The 25,031-nt window shown below is 38.7% G+C and overlaps 1 long non-coding RNA gene and 4 other non-coding genes across 6 annotated transcripts; 2 read left to right on the top strand and 3 right to left on the bottom strand.

The window, feature by feature from the left end:
- Positions 1-2,758: 2,758 nt before the first annotated feature.
- Positions 2,759-10,105, top strand: LOC127519425 (uncharacterized). Of its 2 annotated transcripts, XR_007931825.1 has the most exons (4): positions 2,759-4,905; positions 6,056-6,117; positions 8,431-8,476; positions 9,548-10,105. It is a non-coding gene; the product is annotated as an uncharacterized LOC127519425 (long non-coding RNA). The 2 variants fall into 2 exon arrangements; XR_007931824.1 differs by having other exon boundaries at positions 8,431-10,105.
- Positions 10,106-13,075: 2,970 nt separating this feature from the next.
- LOC127519463 (U5 spliceosomal RNA) lies at positions 13,076-13,190 on the bottom strand. Its single transcript, XR_007931859.1, has one exon. It is a non-coding gene; the product is annotated as a U5 spliceosomal RNA (small nuclear RNA).
- A 1,220-nt stretch (positions 13,191-14,410) lies between these two features.
- Positions 14,411-14,483, bottom strand: trnar-ccu (transfer RNA arginine (anticodon CCU)). Its single transcript has one exon. It is a non-coding gene; the product is annotated as a tRNA-Arg (tRNA).
- A 719-nt stretch (positions 14,484-15,202) lies between these two features.
- Positions 15,203-15,343, top strand: LOC127519460 (U4 spliceosomal RNA). The gene has a single exon (XR_007931857.1). It is a non-coding gene; the product is annotated as a U4 spliceosomal RNA (small nuclear RNA).
- A 9,034-nt stretch (positions 15,344-24,377) lies between these two features.
- Positions 24,378-24,449, bottom strand: trnah-gug (transfer RNA histidin (anticodon GUG)). The gene has a single exon. It is a non-coding gene; the product is annotated as a tRNA-His (tRNA).
- Positions 24,450-25,031: the final 582 nt, after the last annotated feature.

The raw sequence follows: 25,031 nt of genomic DNA, 5'->3' as shown, positions 1-25,031 counted from the left end.
ACGATATGACGAAATATATAACATTGATATAAGTGATCACTCTGATGTAGACCTAACTTACCTATATTTGTAGTTATATAAAGCATTAACAGGCCGATTTGCTTTATGTATTTCCCCGGCGTCGAAATCAGGCACATGTCAGGAAACACGATTCCTGGCTGCATGCCAATATCCATGGATTAGTTTTCTTTGACATAAGGAACACTTTCGAGCCCAACCTTTAGTGTAATCCTTTGTTTTACTTGCGTTTTCGCAATTTCCCCTATTAATCCAGTCATGCTGCAGATCAGCTGAGGGAGCACGTTCCGGTGGGAAAGTGACGTCTATGCATACCCTCTATACTAACGAAATCATAATTAACCAAATTTTTGAACGTACGTTTGCGATATAGCATTACTGAATATGTTCTATACAAGATGTTATATTTACTCGTTTGTTTTATAGAAATGTATTCAGTTTGGATCTTGGGAGTAATCATTTTAAAATAGATGCCCCCTTTACCGTTTGCCGTGCGAGATATTGGAAATGCTTTGGGTGGGAACAGTGCTGCGTTAAGCCTTCGCGGGGCCCTGGGCTAACGAACGCAAAGGCCCCCCCCTCAACAGCGAGGTCGAGGATCAACTTTCCGCGTCAGAAACGCATGTCAAACTGAACAATATCTGTCTTTTTCAAAGCCCTCATCCCTGCTAGCATGAGAGACAAACCCAGCAAACATGCCAGTGCGGGCCCACTGTGGGTAAGTGTGGGTTTACTGTGGGCAGGACAAACCCACACTAAACCCCATATGGGGCCCCTATATGGGTTTTAAAACCCAAACAGACCCTGTGTGGGTGAGCCCATGCGGGCCCCACATAGGTTGAGCCTTTTGGGCCCCCATGTGGGTTTTCAGTGGCTGACCCACTGTGGGCTTGCCTGCAAAAAAACCCACAGTGGCCCCAAGTGGGTTACCCCACTAGCCTATAAAAGATTATTATGGCTTTATTTAATCCTAAAAGGGGCGAAGTGGGGGATACAAACATTTGAGAGGCTGTGGGGAGAGGCAGGGAATGTTTGGGTCTCATTTCTTGGTTTCAATATAATTTAATTGAAAACAGAATGCTTGGTTGGTAATGCGCATTACAGCATTATAGCCAGATTCTTTAAACATTTTTTTCTCTTATAACTTAAACTAAACATTCTTTGTAAAATTCTGTTGAAAAACAAGTATAATGCCTAATTATGAATATATTAGCCTACTGTATAATATTTTATATGCACATTTCTAGCGAGAATAAATGGTTTTAAAATGTGGCTAAAATGTTGTAACACATTGCCAAACAAGCATTCTGTATTCACTTAATAAATGGGCGACATATGCTGGGATTTTAATACACAAATTAAAAAAATAAAGTCATGTTTAAAAAAAAAAAAAAAAATCATGAAATTTTATTATTTGTGTCCTAAGATGATGGAAAATAGCAATAAATTCATTTTCTGATGTCTCTTTATGGTCTTGCCCCTTTTAGGGTTAAAACTTCCACCTAAGACAGGCGTAGACATTTTAGAGGGCAGGTGCCCAAATAAAAAAAAAAAAGGGGCATCCACTCATAATTATTTTAAAATAAATAAAGTCAATTGAATCACTACCAATAAAATCCTTAAGCCATTCAGAAATCCATATGTAATGGCTTTTAAATCCAGTTCAGCGGGTATAAATGCAAGTGCAATTACAGCTGCATTAATATACTGTGATGATTATAACATTTTAGAAACTAACAATATGAAATTGAAATGTTTGGGAAAAAACATTACAAACAGTAGCTCCTCACTGCAGAACATGAGATCCAGGATCCAGATCCAGGGGGTGGGTTTAGGGATCAGGGTATGGAGATGGGTAGGGTTAGGGATATGTAAAGTGGGAGGAGTTGGATCTGGATCCCACCTCGCCCCTTGGATATAGTGTTCTGCAGTGAGGACCATCTCAAAAAAAGGGGAAAAACACCAGTAGGTGGCAGCAGGTCACTGTCTTAATGAGCATCTCACTGAATTATTTAACTAAATCATAGGACTGATAATCCGGCTAATAATCAGGGGAAAAAACTGCATTCTTGATCATGTGATATTTCTTATCTATCATATCAAAATATGAATATACAAGATAAAAAAAAATCATTCAGGGACAGTAAAGTTCATTTGTTGTATTAGTGACTAGACACAAGAGTTGACTGATATCATCTTTTTATGGAAGGTCCACTTTTATAGAACTTTGTCATGTGCAGCTTTTGTGCCTCTCTCAAGATATATCCCAATGAACCACCTGAAAAACAAATGCGTGTACACATTTGATATTTTATATTGTTTTAACATAAAAATGTTGTTTTACACAATGTTGTTAGTTTATGAAAAATCCTGAGGGGAGTTAGGTGAAGTGTGGTATTAATGACATAAACCCTTCTTCAGGATTGGAACAGCCAAGTAAACAATACTTGATAAGCTAGTGCAAGTGAAATAAATAATTATATTTATTATTTATTATTATTTAATATTTATTTATTTATTATTATTATTATTATTTAGTACATAATTAAAATAAAACTTTATCTATTGCTAGTACAATATAAAATTATAAGATTATAAAGATTGCTATGTATTATTTTATATATAATTTATATCACTTATTCTTTTTCTCCATTTTCTATATATACAAAATATAGTATTTAATATAGTACCTGTCAAAAGTTTGTAAAGTTTTTTTTTTTTTTTTTATGCTCACCAATGCTACATTTATTTAATCAAAACTACAGTAATAAATACATAAAAGTAAAATGCATAGTAGGCTAATATTGCAAAATATTATTACAAATAAAATAACTGTTTTCTATGTGAATATATAGTAAAATGTGATTTATTCATGTGATCAAAGCTGAATTTTCAGCATCATTACTCCAGTCTTCAGTGTCACAGATCCTTCAGAAATCATTCTAATATGATGATTTGATGCTCAAAAACATTTCTAATTATTATCAGTGTTGAAAACAGTTTAACATTTTTGTGGAAACAATGATATAACATTTGTGGTAAGATTAAGAAAGACAGAACTTAATATTTTTTATTCATCAAGGATGCATTAAATTGATCACAAAAGTGACCGTGAAGACATTTAGGTATAAAGTTACAATATATTTAAATTCAATAAATGCTTTAATAATAATAATAATAATAATAAATATCATTGTTACAAAATAATAATAAAGCAAACACTGTTTTCTACATTGATAAATTGTAATATTTAACAATTTTACTGTAGTTTTCATGAAATGCAGCCTTGGTGAGCATAACAGACTTATAAAATTATAATGTTTCAAAACTTTTACTATATTATTTGTCACATTAGGATAAAAAAATAAAAAATAAAAAAAAATACTTGACTGCTGCCATAAATGGGCAAATGAACTTAGTAAAAGCCTATATGGGAGACCAGAGCAAATAAAATTAATATTTTCCATTACATATAAAAATATATAAATAAATAAAAACGCTCCCACGAGTTTACTATTTAAAGAATAAATATTCAATTCAATTCAATTCACATTTATTTGTATAGCGCTTTTCACAATACATATCGTTTCAAAGCAGCTTTACAGAGAATGCATGTCAACATTACAATTTGGAGAATGCAGTTAGCTAATAATGTAATAATTTAGGCGATTAATATACAATCACTGTTAGCAATTTAATTGAAGGTAGAAGCAAAGAGCTCCTGGAAAAATGAATTACATGTTAACAATAATTAGGATTTATAGAATGTGAATGTGTGTGTTGATCCAGATGTTGCATCTTCTGAAGTCATCGCAGGAGTTGGTGCCGTCTCTTCCAAAGTTTTAGTCATCTGAGGTCTTCTTAAGAGTCTGGATCCAAACTGAAACTGATGTACTCTCTAAGCAAATGGAGAATAATTAGCATAGCTGCTGTTCATAACATTAAGCAAAGATAGTCATGTGCAATTGATCTGATATGAGATGGATTATGTGAATGCTTGGCTAAAGAGATGTGTCTTTAATCTAGATTTAAACTGGGTGAGCGAGTCTGAGCCCTGAACATTATCAGGAAGGCTATTCCAGAGTTTAGGAGCCAAATGTAAAAACGCTCTCCCTCCTTTAGAGGACTTAGCTATCCTAGGTACAACCAGAAGTCCAGAGTTTTGTGATCTTAAAGAGCGTGAAGGATTGTAGGGCGATAAAAGATCGGTTAAGTACACAGGAGCTAAACCATTTAGAGCCTTATAGGTCATTAGCAGTACTTTATAATCGATACGGAACTTAATAGGTAACCAGTGAAGAGATGATAAAATTGGTGTTATATGATCATATTTTCTTGACCTGGTAAGAACTCTAGAAGCTGCATTTTGTACCAATTGTAGCTTGTTTATTGAGGAAGCAGGACAACCAGCTAGTAATGCATTACAGTAATCTAGTCTAGACGTCATAAAAGCATGAACTAACTTTTCTGCATCAGAAACAGATAACATATTCCGTATCTTAGCAATGTTTCTGAGGTGGAAGAAGGCTGTTTTTGTAACATATGAAATATGATTTTCAAAGGACAAGTTGCTGTCTAATATAACACCCAGGTCTTTAATATGGATTATGTCAGTCAGAAGAAACTTGTAGGCCCTATAATTTATTTATATATTTAATTATTTATTTATTGCGCAAGGTATGAAAAATGTACTCCTTAGAGTATTTAAAAAAAAAGAAGAATAAAATTGATAAAAAACGTATAAAAATATACTTTGCTATTTTACACCTCGCGTGCAAAGCCCGTGAAAGAACCTGGCAGCGGGTAAAAAAGCTGGGGTCTGCGGCATCGCGCGCACAGCCCGACGACTACATCTGTGGACATCGCCCGACTGACAAGTTTCCTGAGGTAAAGTACTTTTTAAATTATGTTATTTAAATTACTTTTAAAACGTATAACTCCAATACAAGTGTCAATCACAATTAGAAGTATTAAGAAAACATATAAATAAATCAAATCTTGAATTACTAAAAAAGGGGGACAAGCGGTCTGAGGGAACAGTTCGTCATATCTCATATTTGACTGACTACCTTTTACCACCTCTAATGTTCACGTAAACACTAGGTTTTGCTACCGTCTACACTTCAGCCCCGTTAATTACCGTTAATGTCGTTATGTCTGTGTGACGTCATTTGCGCATTTGCGCTAATGGAGTAACTTATGTGCTCAAATTGAGAAAATTTCTTTGGTTTCAGATTCATGCCCGTCAAGACAACTTTAGTTAAACCGATTAATTTTACAATTATTATTAAAAATACTTTTACTCTGAAGGAAAGTGGTGTGCTCTTACTGATTTGGGCTACAACGCGTGAGCTCAAGTTCAAGTTCAAGCGCGTGAATTCTGTCTCTCCCACATATGCTGAAAGAGATCAGAGATTTAATGAAATCCACTACCCATTAATAATAATATTAATAATGATAATAACTGAATACAACTTTATAGTAGTTTAAGGTCTCAAAGTATTGCTCTCATTGTGCATTTTCAGATGTTATACATGTTTATACATCTTTCATAACTATATGAAAATAATTATAAAAATATTTTTTTAGTGTCAATTGACATCCAAATCTTGTAAGTGACCAATCTAATTGTCATCCTGCATCTTTGATTTGCCATAACTCATCTAATCATTAATGAAAAACAACATGTGTTCATTCATTCCCACAGTATGTCTAACTGTTTTTGTTTTGTATATTTTTTTGAGTGTCAGACACTTTCCAATATTTGCATTCAGATCAATCACAGCTACATCGTGCAGCAAGTCATCAATAATACCTTAAACAAATCAGACAGACATATCTTTTAAAAACAATCTAGCAGTAATACCTTAATAAACAAATTAAACAATATATTTAAAAAAAAAATCTAGCATCATCTCTAATTTGCAATGTTCACAATGATCAATATTAATCAGAAAAAAAACATGTAAATTCATGTCTCCCTACTAATGTTTTTTTTTTTTTTGTCTTTTTCTCCCCTTTGTTTTTGTGCTGGAAGTGACTAAAATACAACCCAACGGCTCTTTTGAGAGCAAAAGCATTGAGCATCTTTGGCTTTTTGTGAGTATAAATTTTTTAAATGAGTGTCAGACACTTTTCAATATTTGCATTCAGATCAATCAGCTACATCATGCAGCAACCAGCAAGTCATCAGTAATACCTTAAACAAATCAGACAGACATATCTTTTAAAAACAATCTAGCAGTAATACCTTAATAAACAAATTAAACGGAATATCTTTAAAAAAAAAAAAAAAACTAGCATAATCTCTATTTTTTTTTTTTTTTTTTTTTTGTCTTTTCTCCCCTTTGTTTTTGTGCCGGAAGCGGCTAAATACAACCCAACAGCTCTTGAGAGCCAAAGCATCAATCATCTTTTTACGGTGACCAGAAGGGGACATGTTCAGTTCACTTATTTTTGTCATGGCCACGACATATAAACTTGTGGGAACGTGATAACATCATGGCCACAAGATAGTAACTCGTGGGAACGTGATATGTTGTGGCCACAAGATAATTTTGTCATTAAATATTATTATAATCTTATCCATTTCTGATAATTCCAGGTTGTTATGGTTGCGCAGTTGTTTACACATTTAACTCGTGGCCATGAGAAATAGATGTCGTTCCCTCAACATAATGAAATATATTGTTCCCTCACCACATGATCTCGAGGCCACGACTTTACATTGCGTGGCCACGACATAAGGATGTCGTTACCTCGAAAAAAAAAAATCTTTTGGCCAAAACTATCACGTTCCCATATGTAAATATGTCGTGGCAATGACAAAACTAAGTGAACCGAACATGTCATGTGTAAAAAACAGTAAGTTACACACAATTTCACCCTTATAGGGTCTTGGGGTCTTTTTAGACCCCAAACGACGTTTGCTCAAATAAAAAAAAAAATGTTCTCTTTGTCCAAATGACATGAAACTTTGTACAGTTGTTAACACTTTCTAGATCTACAAATAAAAAAAAAATAATAATTGGAGTGATATCTTGTTTTTATGTTAGTGTAGAAAAAAAAAGTCACACTCAGGGTCTTTGGGGTCTCCACAGACCCCAGGCAACAAAATGTAATTTTGTAACAGAATAATTGTTTTTTTTAAAAACAATTGTAATTTCACTCTGTTTATTAATGTTTTTACTTCATATTTGTGCAGTTTTTGGAGGATTTATCATATCTTTTAAATTTATATAAATAAATAAATAAATATTTTGTTGAGTAGGTTTTTATACAAAAACAGCTTTTTATGTAAAATTCAATTTATAAAAGACCCACATTTCTAAATTTCATTCATGGGGATAACATGGATAATTTGACATGGTTTAGTGTAAGATTTTTGCCCACCTTTTGGAAAATGCAGTTTTAAAAGTAAAAAACTATCACTTTTACCAGTAAATGTCTGCAGAGCTCCACTATTTGCTATGTGTTATTTGACTAACTGAAAGACATCTTTTCATAAGTATTTTTCAGTTGGATTTATATCTACATATTATGAAATCACAATTATGACAATAAAATTTTTTTGTCAAAGTTTAGCATTTTTTTTTTGTACTGAATTTTTTTTTTTTTTTTTTTTTTTTTTTAAATGTTCATTTTGAGGATTAATTTTTTTTTCCATTTTCTAAGTGTGGTCTTAACAATATTGAAAAACTGATTTTTTTTTTTTTTTTTTTTTTTTTTTTTTTTATTACAAAAAATACTAAACTTTGACAAAAAGTTATAATTGTTATAATTGTGATTTCATAATATTTAGACGTAAATCCAACTGAACAATACTTGTGAAAAGATGTCTTTCAGTCAGTCAAATAGCACATTGCGGAGCTCTGCAGCCATTTACTGGTAAAAGTGATCGTTTTTTTACTTTTAAAACTGCATTTTCGGAAAGATGGGCAAAAATCTTACACTAAACTATGTCAAATTATCCATGTTAACCCCATGAATGAAATTTAGAAATGTGGGTCTTTTATAAATTGAATTTTACATAAAAGCTGTTTTTGTATAAAAACCTATTTAAAAAGAATATTTTTTAATTTATTTATATAAATTTAAAAAATATGATAAGTCCTCCAAAAACTGCACAAATAAACATTTAAAAAGTCATCTACAATTACTGATTTTTTTTTTTTTTTACTGTTGCTGTGTAAGTTTCTCCCCCTATCTCAATATTTGCATATCATTGAAAATCTGTCATGGAGCAAGTAATGTCTTACATTATATTAATGGAATAGATCTTTTATTTACATTTTGTAATTGATTATTGATATTAGCATTTAGTTTGTCTTAATAATGTAAATAACTTGTTTTTTTGTTTTTTTTTTTAATCACATGTAACTGCATTACATTATTATATTTTTCTTGCATTAGATTCTGTTTCTTGTGTGATCTGTCTTTGGCTGATATTGGCAAAAAAGTAAGTATTATAAAATGTTATTCTCTATATTTTAAAAGTAATGCAAAACATTATAACATAATTATAAAAAACTTAGTGGCATATTACAGAAAAAGCCTTACTTCAGAATCCTATCTTATCGGTTTAGTAATCATGGCAATTTCAGTTAGGAGCTCATGTAGGACAAACACTATAGCAGAACAACATTTCCAAAGAGCATTAAAGGGTTACTTACCCCCAAAATGAAATTTCTGTCATACTCACCCTTATGTTGTTCCACACCCGTAAGACTTTCGCTCATCTTCGGAACACAAATGAAGATCTACAAATAGATTTAATTTAGACTTTTACTTGCACGAAAACATTGATCAGCGAACATAAGCAGAAGCTCAACCGAACCTGAATAACGCACAAGAACAAACCTCTTTCAGAAGCTCAAACGTGCTGCATAACCATGCGAGTAAAAGCCTCATAACAAGCCTCATAACATATTTCTCTTCAGAAAATTTGGACTAAACCATTTGATTCATTTGGATTAGTTTTTCAAGTTCTTTATGAACTTTTTGAAGTGTCAAAGTGTCAGTTGCAAAGGCAGTCTATGAAAGGAAATCTGACAGCATTCTGTAATGAAAAATATCTTTATTTGTGTCTGAAGATGAACGAAAGTCTTACGGGTGTGTAACGACATGAGGGTGAGTAATGATAGAGTTTTCATTTTGGAGTGAACCGACACTTTAACTTAATCTTAGAAAAACTGTAGCATACAGAAGCATCCAACCTTTACAAAAAATCCTAAAAAGTGGCTTTATAACCCTTTATAACCCCACTGGTATCCAAACTTAAAACTAAAAGCCAACTTAACAATTACAATACAGTAGCCAACATAAGATGGACAGTTTCTGTAATACACCCACTGGGTTTCAAATTCTCAAACTAAAGGTGATGATACACAGGGCAACTTTCTGAACAATGGTGCCAAAAGTATCCATATAGAAATTTGTTGCCCATTCTCAATGGGAAAGTGCCCAAGCAACATTGCTCAAAAAGTTGCCTGTGTATTATCATCTTAAGGCTGGCCTTTTTTATTCACAGGGAGGATATGAACATACCAAATACACACATAAAAATATTTTTTTTATGTTTTGTTTTTTTCTTTCAATTTCTGTACTGATTTTTTAGTTTCAAATATTTGCAATAGGCTTGCCACGATATAATACCGGTTTTACTGGTTATGAGGGACAATACTGGCTGAGATGGGAGCAAGTCACCCATGTTAGAGTCAAAACCAAGTCCTTACCATCAAGTCTCAAGTCCCAGTGCACAAAAAAGTCGGTTCCTGCTAAGGATCAAGTCAAATCACAGAAAGAAGTTATGTGGGCACTTCCGAGCTTGTGTTAGAATGTGCTGTATGATTTCTTGCTTGCAGCCTTGCACATAAATGTTTGTTATATTATTCATACACTTGTATTCATATTATTCAACACTAAATAAGTGTCTTTATAGAAATAAAATGTATTTTATCTATAGAGGCAAATATAATTGTCCCTTCATTTTATATGGACAGCGATATATGTAAACATGTCTGGGGACTATGTTTTCAATATTGGGATATACCAACATACCAAATAATAAAATTAGTAATAAAAATTAGTACTATAGTCTTCATTTCTCAGTTAAAATGGCTAATAGTTTACAGGGTTTTTCCTGGCTCAAAAATGAGGCGGACAGATCCTGATCACGGTGAAAAAAGAAAGAAAGAAAAAAAAAAAAAACACTTTTACAAGCACGTATTTTAGTTATTTTAATACTAATAGAATAAGATTTGTATTTTGAGAACACTATAATATATACAGTGTTTCCCACAGGATTGTGTGTTTTCTGTGGTGATTGTACCTCTGTCCCTATAGGGGGGTCCAGAGGCATGCACCTCCGGAAGAAAATTTTGTACATTTTAACCCTCTATGATATTAATGAGGACAAAATTATTTGTGTTTTTTTTTTTTTCCTGCTTAAAATTGGGCACTTTAACAATATCAATAAACATTTGCATAGATTTAATTTATTTTTTATAAGTTTGTTGTCTCGAGGCAACATTGTACCACAATGGATTTAAACATTTGGCATTTTCATGTAGAAAAAATAAATGTATTGAAAACATCAGTTTCTTTAACTAGACACTTGAACAAACAAATTTATCCAGTTTTTAATATATTAAAAGTTTCATATTTAATAAAAAGTAACATTTTATATCCAGCTGTTGCCCTCAGGCAACATTGCACCATAGTGGAACACAAGTATTACCAAACCATCATATTATTATGTTATTATATCAAGTTATCATATCCACCTTCATCCTCATCTCCATCTTCTCTCTCACCCTCACTCTCCCTGACGGATTGTCACTATGATTTCATCTTCCTCATCACAGTATGACCCCTCATTAACTCCTCATCATCACCCTCATCAACTGCCACTGCTACCTGTGTTTTATACCTTTTTGGAAGTGCTATAGAAAATGTGCAGATCATAATATATGCAGATATAGTATGTGAATGACTATTTTTATAAGTGCATTACAAAACCATGTGAAAATGCAAATATATTATATAAATGTAATACATTTGTACTCAAACCTATTATGCAACGAAATAGTTCTAACGAAAACCACAGCAGAACTACAACACACATCGGTATTTCGCGAACACTTCTGCGGCTTTGAATGAATCGTGAGAGTCAATGATTCAATGATTCATTCACAGCCACTTGCTTCGTTACTGAATGAATGAATGACTCGATGACTCGCTCATAAAAACAGTGACTTGCTGCCACCTACTGGCGGTTTTAGTTTAATATTTAAAAGTATCACTTTGTTTTACTATCATTGCACAATTCTCTATTGAACATTTTTATTTAAAGCATTTAATAAAGTTATTCATAAAGGTAAAATAATGCACTGGAAAATCAATTTAGGGGGCAAATATTGTCCCTTAATGGTAAAGATGTGACTGCAGTCTAAGTGGAAGAGAGGGGGTACACAGAAGGATGTAAACCCTTCAGGGAGTACTCCACACTAAAAAGTTTGGGAACCACTTGTTTAGACTGTTTTGTCCATGTTTTTCGCTATATTGGTAATGTTTGTCAATAAAAAAAAAAAAATAAAAAAAAAACTGTTCTCAAAAAGTGATCACCAGATCTCCACATTGAAAATCATCTGATAAATTAGCATGAAGTTTTGCACATTATTCTCTATTAGACTCTAACCATAACATAAAGCTTACAAACCATTCCTTGAGGTTTTTGCTCATGGCAAATGAAGTTATCCAATATCCTTGCATTGCAAATTGTGCATACTGCATATTATATTTGGCACGTTGTATGTTGCCACGTTGCCAGTGTCCATATGAAAGCATCCGTGGCAGGCACACACACACAATTAAAACACACAATTAAAACAATTTTAATTGTTTTAAACAATTAAAACAATTAAACAAGGAAGAGGAGCTAAATCCTACTGGTGTCGCAAACAGTTTATATTTTCGGTCAAAAGCTAACCGCTGTTTCTGATCAGTTTCGAACCGAGGACCATTTGCGTGTTAGGCGAATGTGATGACTACTACACTACATAAACCTTACAGCGATCCTTGGGTGCTTTTTCGAAGACAGGGTCATCCCATGGTCTGCCCTGCAAGCAGAGAGAGAGTGAGAGACTTTCACCATAGTATTCCATGTGATGTTATGTCAGGATGTAGGATCAGCAGATCTTAAACAGATTCTTAAATTTGCAATCCCACACGTGCGAGGTGAACGTGATAACCACTACACTACGGAAACCTGTCTTGTGGACAAAGAGAGAAATTTTCTGGTGTACGCTTCATAAAAGGCTTATAAGGAAAAGAGTGCTAAGAGTGACAGTCAATGTAAATTCCACAAACAGGACAGAGCTCATTTGGCATGACAGTCTGCCTAGAGCTCCTTAGTACGATTGCCTTCACCTAGCTCAAAAGTAAGGACTTTGCAGCGTGGACATCCTCTTACTGGAGAGCCAGTTCGGCATGTATATTACAAAAGCCTCCACCTGTTTCCGCCCAGTTTCAATAAAATAAATAAATAAATAAATAAATCTCCGCCTGTCACGCGGAAGACCGGGGTTCGATTCCTCGACGGGGAGGCTCCAACTTTATGATGGCCAAATGCCTTGCATGAGTTCAGGCTTTACCATCGAGACACTTTAGACGTCTTGCGGAAGAAAGGGCTCCCTTTTGTGCTTGGTAAATCTTACAATCATGCTGCTGAGCTAAGACTTGACATTGCGAACAGGGAAAGTGGCGATGGTCTGTTGACCACTCAGCTCCAAAACGCCCGCTTCTTTCGACCATGCTCGAACGCCAGCCCAGCCTGCAGCGGTACTCTGGAGTAGCGATGGGCGCTTTCGAAACACTGCTTCGCGAAGCTCCGAAACCTTTACGAATCTTTATTTTGAGTCAGTGGTCCGGAGCGTGAATTGAGCGCTCCAAAACAGCGAACCGCTCTGTGAAGCAACTGCTTCAAAAAGCTTCCTTCCTGCCATCGCAGCTTCGGAACAAGACGCAAACCAGTCTCTCTTTTTGAACAAATGCATGCAGCTCTGCTGTGAGCAGAGCACCCAAAAATATCAAAAACTCGCAAACGCTCCCCTCCACAGAAATCTTTAGTAAAAGGCAAAAAATTTATACGTGAATGAAGAGAAACTCGAGCTGTGCCCCTGAGAATTTGGGCCAATGTGCTCCCACTAAAGCACCACAATGCTCAGCAAGGATAATATCTGGTGCAGGCTCACCCTGCTTTTTTTCTGTTCCTTTGTCCCTGGGTGGGTCGAACCACCAACCTTTCAGTTAACAGCCGAACGCACTAAATATCTGTGGCCGGGGGATACAATTTGACCCAGTAGAGCAGGCCAGTAATATGCACAACCAAAACCAGGAGTTAAAGTTCCGTTTGGGTCTGTCGAGTGAGAGAGCGAAGGCAAACTCCTCCAAATTTCCAAAGGCAAAAGTGAGCCATACAGCAAAGAGTTGGAGGACCCAACCTCCAACCAGACCTGAACATACGAAAACGCCAGCACGTGTAGGCGTATGCCAAATCGATTGACCTCATGCCAGAGAGCTTGATAGGTTACAAGTTACTGGTGCCCTGCTTATATGACCAAAATTCACATTAGAACCACATTAAGGCTAGGGCAGATATAAGCTTTCACACAACGCCCGCTGTCTTCTTTTAACCCAAAGCAACTGACGAAGCTGTAAGCGCTAAAACCCAGGGGCCAGAAACCTCCGTGTCGAGCTTCCGACATGGCGCGCGTGCTGAATTCTGCGTCTGTGGTTCCCTGGCGGCATGGCACCGAAAAAGCTCCTTCGTCCCTAGGTGGGCTCGAACCACCAACGTTTCAATTAACAGCCAAACACACAAACCACAATCCCTGGTTTACAATCCCTCATTACTTCAGCTTCAGTGACAACAATAGGCTTATTAATTAAACAAGGCAAGCACAGTAATTGTTTACGGATTATAGTCAAAATTATAATGACTTTAGAATAGCGTTGTGGTAGCTTTTCTTTAAGTAGGATCAGTAGATGAACATAAATAAAAGAGACATAGCAGCGGATGGTTTCAATCCATCGACCTCTGGGTTATGGGCCCAGCACACTTGCGCTGCGCCACTCTGCTTGCTCTAAACAACCTTCCATTCACAGGTGTTTTCAAAATGACTTGCATTTAGGCATACATTAAATGCTCCTCTGTCACAGATGAGATCTGTTGAAAATGGTTATGGTTTCAGAATAGCGTTTTGGTAGCTTTACCTCAAGTAGGAACAGAACGTGTTCATAAATAAAACAGTTTTAGCAGAGGATGGTTTTGAACCATTGACCTCTGGGTTATGGGCCCAGCACACTTCCGCTGCGCCACTCTGCTTTAGACCACCCCAGATGGGACTCAAACCCACAATCCCTGGCTTAGGAGGCCAGCGCCTTATCCATTAGGCCACTGAGGCTGTAACATGCCAGCACCCATGTGCCCCCATTACTTCTGCTTCAGTGACAACAATAGGCTTGGTGTTTAAAAAAGGCAAACACAGTAAAGGTTTATGGATTCAGCACAGTGTTTTGGTAGCTTTTCTTTGAGTAGGAACAGGACATGTATGTAAATAAAGCAGTTTTAGTAGGGGATGGTTTCGATCCATTCGATCCATACATTAAATGCTCTGCTGTCACAGATGAGATCTGTTGAAAATGGTTATGGTTTCAGAATAGCGTTTTGGTAGCTTTACCTCAGCACAATGGATTAGCAGTCCTAGAAGAACCTAGGGAGAACGCCAGAGTCTAGAAAAAGGTAACAAAGCTGGCATTGGACCTCCCTCAGAATATGTTTGCAGTGTCCTTGCACTTTTCATTATCCTACCCAACCTTGTAGGGGGCTCGTTGAATCGATCCCGAACTCAAACATGTTCTTGGAGATTGAGGGTTATGACTCCTCCCCTTTGCATACCCATAATTCTCTCCACCTTAGATTTACGGAAACAGCGCACTTTTTTCTTTAAGTGAAGAGAGTACAAGGAATAAACCTTTTTGCGCACGCCGCTTGCCTGTTTCGTAGATACACCATTCATCCATTAGGGCCAAAATGCTGATTGTATGGTAGTTTAAAGCTTGATACCACCCTGTCATTCCATGTGCAGATAGGTGCACAGAAGACGTTGCGACTTTTTCTGGTGTTCTTTTGCAGAGGCAATATTGTAGCCTATGAGGTTTATCCAAGGAGTGATCATTGCTGGTTGAAAACTTTACCCAATACCTTGCCGGGATGACTTGAAATACAGTCAGCCTTGGCAATTTTTGTCAGTCTCTTAGCAGGCTTAATAATTGATTGAAAAAAAGGATTTGTGTTTTGGTTTCTTCCACGTGTTGCTTTCGTTGTAGCGGTGAAAGCCCGAGTCTGGTGAAGGTTTCCCTGAGAGCACGTTTGGAGTGTCTTTGTTTTCTTAATGGTCATATACTAGCACCAGCTGGCTTGTTGTAGTGATCCTGATCTCAACAATGGTTTCAGACATGAACACAAGCTTTTTCTGCAGCTATTATTAAAACGTGATTCAGTTAGAGAACACCATGGTGTGTCGTAAGCAGTGATGGGAGAAACGAAGCTTTTCAAAGCTCCGAATCAATTGAACCAATTACTTCACAAAATGATTCACTGTTTCCAAGCTTTCGAGACGCCACACATGTAACCTTTTACAAACACATTGCAAATGTTTTATTGGAAGTAAAATCTATCAAATGCAACTGGAACGGGGGAGGAGGCTGGAACTGGGGAGGCGGCTGGAACTGGGAAGGCGGCTGTGGAGGCAGCTGGAACTGGGGAGGGGGCATACACTGGGAAGACTGAGGCACTGGTAGACCTGGTGGGTAGCTGGGAAAGGGTGGGTAGGACCCAAAAGGGGAGAATGCAAAGTGTGGTGCTGGTGGGTATATGGGAAATGGCGAGTAAGATCCAGGAGGAGGGGTGGGCAGTGGGCACCTGTTGGAGATGCGTTTGCGAATGAAGGCCTCTCCCTCCTGATTTTCTGGCTCCTCGAATTCCATGGCCTCATGCCCATGCTGTGCAGGAGCAGCTGGAAGTTCACGCACTTCAGGAAGAGGCTCCTTTGCCAAATATAATTGTTTAGGCAGTGCAGTACCCTGCAGCAGCATGTCTCTGTCCACACGTTTCTGTCTTCTTAGTAGCCTGCAAGAGAAACATTGTTCAAGCAATTTATTAAAATTGGTTTTGAATTTACTGCCCTAAATTATTGGAATGTGCTACAGAAATTATTAAAATTTGAGACAAATATTTCAGTATGTGCATTTAAAAAATTCCTAGCGAGTGCTTTTATTACAACACTCAGTAAAACACATTTCGCACTTGTGTTGCAAAATGGTAAAAGCACCAAAAGTTAAGCACAACTACAACACAGTTGTCATCCTTTACACAACGACTCAAAATTGTTTACACTTGTTTCTAATGATGTGAAACCAACTGTATGAAATACAAGCCAGTTCAGAGTGCACAGGTGGCACAGGTGCTAAATGATGATACCAACAATAGATGGAAACAATAATAATTGATGATCTTTACAACGGAAGTGAATCGACACTGAACTGACTTCAGCTGAACAATGACACTATTTTCTTTTAGAGATACTGTACAGCCGAAATGAACTCTCTTTGTATTACTGATCATCATGTACCTGTTATCACTGTAAAGCTGCTTTGAAACAATCTGTATTGTAATAAAGTGCAATAGAAATAAAGGTGACTTGACTTGACTCAGGCTGGACCCAACATGAAGACGTGATGCTGAAGCAGAATGAATCTCTCACTGACTTTGATTTTGCAGTTTTTTTCTTCTTTTTTTTTTTTTTTGTGTGTGTGTACTGTAACATGCTTTTCATTTAGAGTTTTCTTGACCTTTAAGGCTTTTGCATTTAGACTACTATATTTTTACAGCATGCTGAATATACAGTCATTCAATACTATATAACAGTGTTTCTCAACCAGGGGTCTGTGGACCCCTAGTGGTCCTTGACGTAATGCCAGGGGGTCCTTATAAAATGTCTGAATATGAATATTTGTATATTTTGACATTTGACATGTTCCCATAAAAGAAGAATATAATATGTACATGTATATGTATAATATAACTGACGATATGACTGAATATTGGACAAGTCAACTAACATGGTATTAAATTATACTTGATTGCATATAGTCATCACAAAGACATTAATGATACCAATGAGCCAATATTATTATTATTATTATATTATTATTATTCTGGGGTCATTGAGGACGGTTCTAAATATGACGGGGGGTCCATTACTCAAAAAAGGTTGAGATTCTCTGCTATATAATATTCAATATAATACTGTACTTGCAGTACATACAGTATACAATATATTCACCTTACATAGTTGTGATTTCTATACTTTTATGTAATTGCAAATTTGTTTACTGTGATACAATATGCTTTTTTTTTCTGTAACTACATGCTCTGGATGTTGTGTTCTCCATTTTGTTGATGTAGTGTCTAATGAATGATCTTGAGTACAGGTGAAAGGGTTTTGAAGCAATTGTTTGATTTTGCCATAAGAGTCAGAGGTTTTGTGAATTTAGTTTGAAGATTTGGATTTATGTTTAATGTTTTGTGAAAATGAGTGATGGTTTCAAGAAATGTGTTTTAGCAATTCAGAAAAACTGTAATGACTTAAAAAAATGCCTGGTTAAATAAAGGTTAAATAAACTAAACTAAACTAAAGCCCATTGTCTTTACTTAGTATAATTTTTAAAAGAAACATTTACAGGAAGGTTTTATAAGTACAATCTTGATATACTATTGTGATTGTATAAAAGTATTGCACAAAAGAAGACTCACCACGAGGAGACAGTAGTGGTGTTTATCGGGACCAGAACCAGGTTAGTCTGTCCTAGAACTGCTCTGCTGTCCTCCAGCAGCTGTTTTAAGTGGCTGTATACCATCACAATAGATTGTGTAATTGGCAGAGTTTTTCCTCTTGTGTCCTTGGGCCTGTTCCGTGCTTGCTTAAACTCTTTAAAAAGCCGTAAGCAAACACATTCACTGACCCTGTGGACTTCAGGGTCCTGAGCCGCCTGCCCATGAGTCATAAACAGTCTATGGAAAAGAAGGATGATATAATCTGGACTGTATACTGGGTAATAAACTAGTGAATATCCAAATAGTCAAATTACCTCTCTGCTGCCTGCTGTCCTGGAGCAGAGCCACTCCGCTTCCTGGATGCTCTCCATGGTCCTGGCAAAGTCTTCTTCTTTACCCTCTGGCTATATTTTGATGGCACCTTGTCCATGGCATGCAGAGCCATGTACAGCTGGACTATGTTGGCCTCCTCTTGTGATGACAAGGCAGTGATTGTTCGGTTTAGGCCAACCAGGTAGGCTGCCAGGGCATCAACTGCCTCCCAGCCCAAGACACCTCTAGAATCACACTGAGAAAAAAAGTCAGCCACAGTCCAATAAATATATATGGTGTTGTAGTAAATATTTTAACTTTACAAATGGTTGACAATAAGTGTTTCGCACTTCACCAGATACATTTTTTTAAAAAGTAAAAGATAGTACAGGATAGCAACATTACCTGCCCGGATGTGCTAGGACTTGCAGTGTCATCCTCCTCTTCCTCACTGACATCCTCATCAGGGGATTTGGGTCCAGTGTCACCCACCTGACTGGTCACCTGGGCCTCCACGGCAGCTACTGAAGGGTCAGAGTCACCAGCCCTAAGATCAGCTGCATGGCACACAGTCGTGTCAAAACCACTGTCATCTTCGGGCTCCTCTGAGGGGACTTCAGGCATGTCATTGTGATCACCAGTGTCACCAATCAACTGGTCGCCTCTATTGGACTGGGCCAACAAGTACTCCACTGCAATACGCTCCTCTGCAATAATTTTTAACACATTGTTAATGGGGAGAGGAAACACACACACAAACACAGGAGAGAGAGGAATACTCCAATGCTCAGCATTTCCCTGAGAGATATCTTACCAGTGGGTTTTCCTGGAGGGGTGAATTCTGGCATCAAAGCACAACCAAGGACCCGTTGGCTCATGTTGTTAAGATGAGACATTAAGCAGACATCAAATGTCCTGACGGTTGAGGCCCCCACCACAGATACAGCTTCTTTTGCCCGGCTCATGTTCCACCTCAAGGCCCCCTCTAACATGTACATTTGTGTGTACATGGCATTGCATCTCCATCCTAAGAATGAAAATGTACAGATTCAGTCAGCAATTATTTCAAACTGAGGACATACAAATTTAATGACACAGTTATAGAACAGCAACATAGAATAATAAGCTGGTAGTAAATTCCATGAAAACAAGCCAAATCCAGGTAGTACCCAGGGTTCTATATCTATAATGTTGAAACAATAGCAATCTTTACAACTTAAAAATCTACAGAACATTATGCAATTTAACATTCAGAATTTACCAGGAATGAAGGCACACTGGTGGCGGTGAAAACTCTCCAGAGAGGATGACCCCCTGCCACATCTAAGTACATTTAAGACTTTGCCACCCTTCTGGAGTGTCCCCGTCTTTGTATACAAGTCTACATGTGGAGGGTCCTGGATGCACTCGAGGTGTTTTTGCTGCATCTCCCAAACATGGCGCATGCTGTCAGGGTTAACCAGGCGAAGCCCTGTAGTGTCGGTTAGCTCCCACACTGATTCCAGCAGCCCTGAAATCATGGCCCGGATCTCCTTAGCCCCGCGCGTCCGCCGCCTACAGTGCTTTGCCAATTCACCTGGGCTGATGCTGGCCATGAGCTATGCCTCAGTGGGAGCCTGTCCACCATGTCTGTTTTTCCACTCCCCTCTCTTGGCCGCCTTAAGTTTTTTTCACATCCTCCTGATCCCACTCAAAGATACAGGAGGAAAGTTTAGAACAAAAGGTACCATAGAGAGGGTGGTGCTCTGTAGTAAGGCCGCAGTTGAATCTTCTCATAAAATGGAAGATATCTAGCCTTACGATACACTTCCATGGCCGAAAAAGATTTAGCACCGCAGGTGCACCTGTGGATAGGGAAAATAAATAATCAAAAAGCATACATTTGATTTAATTTCAACATACTTTTCAGTCATTATAATTAATTACAATTACATTACATTGATGGTAATAATAATATTACCATCAATATATATATAAATATATAAATTACCAACAATAGGGAAAGGGGATTTTTTTTACACCACTATTAACTTTTGTAAAATATATTGCAATGCACATTTGTGACCCTGGACCACAAAACCAATCATAAGTCACACAGGAATATTTGTAGCAATAGCCAACAATACATTGTATGGGTCAAAATTATTGATTTTTTTTAATGCCAAAAATCATTAGGATATTAAGTAAAGATCATGTTCCATGAGGATATTTTGTAAATTTCCTACCATAAATATATAAAACATTTATTTTTGTGAGTGGATATGCATTGCTAAGGACTTCATTTAGGCAACTTTAAAGGCGATTTTCTCAATATTTTGATTTTTTTGCACCCTCAGATTCCAGATTTCCAAATAGTTATATCTGGGCCAAATATTGTCCTATCCTAATGTTACGTGTGGTGCTGCAGGGATCAGGCAATACACAGAAATCCACAAAGTAAGGGTCTTTAATGAACATAGGAGCAGAAACAACACTAACACACGGAAAGCTAACAATATAACGGACAAGGAGTGCAGGGAGTGAGTCCAACTTGAAGGGAGTGCTGACGAGGACAACATGTGCTGGGAATCCGGGGAGATGGCGGGAAGACTGATGAGGGAAGTGCAAACAGGAGTGCGGAACAGGAGGATTCTGGGAAACGGAGTCCGGGCAGGCGTGGATGTGACATTACCTCCCCCTCCCCGGAAGGCGTGTCCTCACGCCTCAGATGAAACAGCGGGGAGGGGGGGTGGGCACCCTGGAGACCTACAGGCAGGTGCGGGGGGTGCAGGCGGGTGCGGAGGTCTCCAGGGCGGGTCAGGAGTCTTGGCAGGCCACGGCGGGTCAGGAGCCTTGGCAGGCCACGGCGGGTCTCCTAGCCCACCCCCATCTTTCCCACCCACAGATACCCTTCCCCCCCCAAAAAAATATTTTGGGAGACTCAGGGGTTCAAAGGGCTCGTGGGCTACTGGAGTGGGTTCGGCGGCGGCGGCTGGAGCGGCTGGCTGGGCGGCGGCGGCTGGAGCGGCTGGCTGGGCGGCGGCGGCTGGAGCGGCTGGCTGGGCGGCGGCGGCGGCGGCGGCTGGAGCGGCTGGCTAGGCGGCGGCGGCGGCTGGAGCGGCTGGCTAGGCGGCGGCGGCGGCTGGAGCGGCTGGCTAGGCGGCGGCGGCGGCTGGAGCGGCTGGAGCGGCTGGCTCGGCGGCGGCGGCTGGAGCAGATTCGGCGGACCCTTGAGCGGGCTCGGTGAGGGCTGGCACATGGAAGGCTGAAACAAGGTCGAGGAGATTGGGAGCTGGCTCAGCCCAAAAGTCTATTAATCAGTCCTCCGTGTCCAGGACTGGCATCTTGGGCTGCACGGTGACAGACAACTCAGGAGACTGGGGGGTGGAGTGGGCCGCAGGAACGGAGTGGGCCATGGGGATGAAGTAGGCTGTGGTGGTGGTGAGGGCTGTAGAGCTGGAGAGTGGCGTGGGGATGGAGTGGGCCGTAGTGGTGGTGGTGGTGAGGGCTGTAGAGCTGGAGAGTGGCGTGGGGATGGAGTGGGCCGTGGGGACGGAGTGGGCCGTGGTGGTAGTGGTGAGGGCTGTAGAGCTGGAGAGTGGCGTGGGAATGGAGTGGGCCGTGGTGGTGGTGAGGGCTGTAGAGCTGGAGAGTGGCGTGGGGATGGAGTGGGCCGTGGGGACGGAGTGGGCCGTGGTGGTGGTGGTGAGGGCTGTAGAGCTGGAGAGTGGCGTGGGGATGGAGTGGGCTGCAGGGATGGAGACACTGATGCTGGCAGTGGAGACGGCAAGTGCTGCAGAGGTGGCGCCAGCTGTGGAGATGGTGTGGGACTTTTTGAAGGGCTGACACGTGGAGCCAACAGGGCCCCATAATGGTTGGACTCAATGTGTTGGAGGAGTCCAACAGCACCCTGGACCCTGGCCCCACAGGTGTCACACCTCTCTTCAGCGTGGTGGTCAGAGAGGTGCTCGGAGAACTTCTCTGCCTCCACAACCACACTACACAGAGAAAACTTCACCCCCTGTTCTCCCTGTGATGTCCCTGCCTCCTCTGAGCTGCTGCCTGCCACTACATTAGGCCCTGCCTTATCTGTTGACTAGGAGAAATAAAAATTAGGAACAAAAGAAGGCCATACTATTCATGTTAAATAATTTCACCAATTATTCTGCAGAACTGTGCACTCTGATAACAGATCAGGGGATGGTCCATAAAATAGTCTATTACATGATACAGGGACTTATCATGCCTTTGATATATTATATCATATACCTACCTTATGGAACCCACAAGTGCACACTATATGCCTGCCAAACAGGTCCACCTTATTCCCCCTTTGCAGGGGACAGACATCAATCCGCTCCAGGGCCTCTTTCCATTTTCTGCTTCCAGGCCTTTTGCCTGTACTGAACTGGAAGGTGCCCTGGGCATACCTATAGCAGACGTCATTCCAATAGGCGGAGGATTTGCCTGTTTTGGTCATATCTGAAAAATATTGTGGAACAAATCAATGTAGTTGAGCATTTCTTGGCAGTGTCTTTTGGCTATGTTAATATAGCAACAATAGAATTGTTAAACTGTTTTTTTTGTTTTTTTTTTGCCTTAGGGCAATAGGCCTATCATGCTAAAGTGTGGATGCATATTAGAACCATATGGTGCATTCAAGTCCTCCTATGTAAAAAAAAAATAAAAACTAATAACATTTTCTAATGCATATATTGGCACACCCACAGTAAATACGACAGTGTTTTTGAACCATACTATAGTAAATTGTAGTATTCTGTATATATTATAATATAATATACCGTATAAATTGTAGTATTAACTATAGTAAACTGATAAACTGTAATGGTAACACTTTAGGTTAATTAGTTAACATTAGTTAACTACATTAGTTAACATGAACTAATAATGAACTACACTTATACAGGATTTATTAATCGTTGATAATGTTAATTTAAACATTTACTAATACATTATTAAAATCGTGTTAACTGTGAACTAACATGAACAAACAACGAACAACTGTATTTTCATTAACTAACATTAACGAAGATTAGTAAATACAGTAACAAATGTATTTCTCATGGTTAGTTCATGTTAGCTAATACATTAACTAATGTTTAACTAATGAACCTTATTGTAAAGTGTTACCACTGTAATAAATACTGTAGTATAGTTTAGTTTTTACTACAATAAACTGTAGTGTATTGTAGTATAATATACCCTGTTGTAGAAAACTTAGTACAGTATTGGGTGAAGTAATTTGTTTATATTACTATAGTTGTTATATTACCACAGCAACTGTAAAATTGCCACAAAATTACCACAACAAATTAATTCAAATACTTTACTATAGTATGGTTCAAAAACACTATAGTATTTACTATAAATGACTATAGTATTTTTTTCTTTAACACATTGTTGCCCTGAGGCAACAAACCAACATCTGGATCTGGGGTGGGGGGTCGACACATTTTATGATGGATATATTATCAGGGATCCCCAAGAAAATATTAAAAAATTATTTTCCCCCCCAAAAAATAAAATGACGTGCCATAGAGGGTTAACTAGCACTAGTTAGCAATAACTGTCACACGTCAATGTTAAGTTAACTTGCCTTAAGTGTACCGAACCAAATAATCTTTATTCCAAATCATGAATTAATGTTTAAACAAATAGGTTAACAAGAATTTGTAATTTGATAACGCTTACCTTGAATCTCCCGATAGCAGACTATGTCCCGTGAGTTGCAAACGGCGGGAATGTCACGACAACCAATCAGCGGCGAGATTGGCCTGCATGTCAACTCGATTGCTGATTGGCTCTTTTTCGGTAGGACTTGATTGGCTCCTTTGCCCCATCAGTTCGGAGTTTTCGGATGTGCGTTAGGACCTGTTCGGATTTACTTTGGAGGTGTTCGCAACTCGTTCGGACTTTCGTTCAGAAGTGTTCTGAACTAGTTCGGAGGTATTCAAATATTGTTAGGAAGTGTTTAGCCGGCCGATTGCTGGAAGTAACGGCCACGACTACGTCTGCCTGCGGGCCACACGTTCTGTTGGCTGGATGGGGGGCGGCACAGAACACAGGAGAGCTTCAGCCATCAATCCAGCTGAAGGATCGAGGCGGCAAAAAGGAGCTTGACATCGCCTTTGCTTAACAGAAAAGGCCCTGCCGTGACCCGGATTCGAACCGGGGTTGCTGCGGCCACAACGCAGAGTACTAACCACTATACGATCACGGCGCACTACGTGCTGCGTAACACACAAGAATGAACTTCATTGGTTCTTGCGGAAGATCAAACGTGCTGCGAAACACACAAGAATGAACCTCATTGGTTCTTGAGGAAGCTGAAAGGTTCTGTACAACACGTGAATGAACCTTACTGGTTCTTGCTGAAGCTCAAACATGTTGCATAAGACGAGAATGAACCTCATTGGTTCTTTTGGAAGCTCAAACGTGCTGCGTAACACGAGAATGAACCTTATCGGTTCTTGCTGAAGCTCAAACGTGCTGCGTAACACACGAGAATAAACCTCATTGGTTCTTGTGGAAGCTCAAATGTGCTGCATAACACGAGAATGAACCTTATTGGTTCTTAAGGAAGCTCAAACATGCTGCGTACCACAAGAATAAACCTCATTAATTATTGTGGAAGCTCAAACGTGCTGCGTAACACACAAGAATGAACCTCATTGGTTCTTTCTGAAGCTCAGCGTGCTGCATAACACGAGAATGAACCTCATTGGTTCTTGCAGAAGCTCAAACGTGCTGCGTAACTCACGAGAATGAACCTCATTGGTTCTTGAGGAAGCTGAAAGGTGCT

This window comes from Ctenopharyngodon idella, chromosome 9 (assembly GCF_019924925.1).
Source record: "Ctenopharyngodon idella isolate HZGC_01 chromosome 9, HZGC01, whole genome shotgun sequence".
NCBI classification, from domain to species: domain Eukaryota; kingdom Metazoa; phylum Chordata; class Actinopteri; order Cypriniformes; family Xenocyprididae; genus Ctenopharyngodon; species Ctenopharyngodon idella.
This window is presented reverse-complemented; position numbering and strand designations above follow the sequence as displayed.